Source organism: Calidris pugnax, unplaced genomic scaffold (genome assembly GCF_001431845.1).
Source record: "Calidris pugnax isolate Ruff unplaced genomic scaffold, ASM143184v1 scaffold9, whole genome shotgun sequence".
Lineage (NCBI taxonomy): Eukaryota > Metazoa > Chordata > Aves > Charadriiformes > Scolopacidae > Calidris > Calidris pugnax.
Window position 1 is genome coordinate 178,624 of NW_015090778.1, and position 859 is coordinate 179,482.

The 859-nt window shown below is 69.6% G+C and overlaps 1 protein-coding gene across 3 annotated transcripts in view; it reads left to right on the plus strand.

Annotated features, from left to right (window-relative positions):
* The window catches only part of AATK (apoptosis-associated tyrosine kinase), a 10,782-nt gene that overhangs the window by 1,420 nt on the left and 8,503 nt on the right, over positions 1 to 859 (plus strand). The window lies entirely within an intron of this gene.

The window sequence follows — 859 nt, forward strand, 5'->3', positions numbered from 1 at the left end:
AGAGGAACCCTTGGGGTCAGTTGTCTCTCCTCGGGGTGTTCCCCCCAACCCAGGAGTTTGAGAACACCGAGGGGGACGACTACGTGACGGAGCTCTCGGCCCAGGGCTCGCCTGCCCCCCAGCATGGCCCCGAGGTCTACGTGCTGCCCCTCACCAAGGTCTCCCTGGGTGGGTGCCCCCTGCTAAGGAGGGATGGCCCCAATAGAGCCCCAGCTCTGGCAGGAGCAGCTCCTGGGCAGGGGACAAGCAGTGGAGGTCCCTGGGGAGCACTGCCGTGTCCCTCTGCCCAAAGGCTTCCCGGTGGCTTGTCCCCAACCCCGAGCATGGCACCGCCAGGGTGGGACGGGACACGGGCACCCCAAACTGTGGCACCCACTAGCCCCAGTCCCATGTAAACAAGCCGGTGAGTGGGAGAGGAATGTGGGGGGTGCCCGGCGGTGGCCCCCTCCCGCCCAGCATCCCTCCCCATCCCGGAGAATGGCATCAGTGTGGCGGGGCCGGCGCGGTGCGGGGCGGCACAGCCCAACAATGGCCCCATTGCTGCCCGCCCTTGGCATGGGGCACCCGAGGGGCAGGACCTGTGCTGGGGGGCGGCCGGGAAGGGGCTAAATGCCAGAGCTCCCGCTGGGCTCTGCTTTGCTCTCCCTGGTCCCCGAGGAGGAGAAGGGGCAGGGAGCCAGCTCGCCGCTGCCAACCCACTTTGGGGACACGGGTACCCTGCGTCCCCCCAGCGTGGCTGCAGGAGGATGCTTGGACAGGAGGATGCACCTGCAGGGTGCCTGGGGATGGCTGCTGGGGGGGCTGCCCCGGAGCCCCCCGGGGAGGAGCAGGGCCTGGCACCGGGTGGCACGGTGGGGAC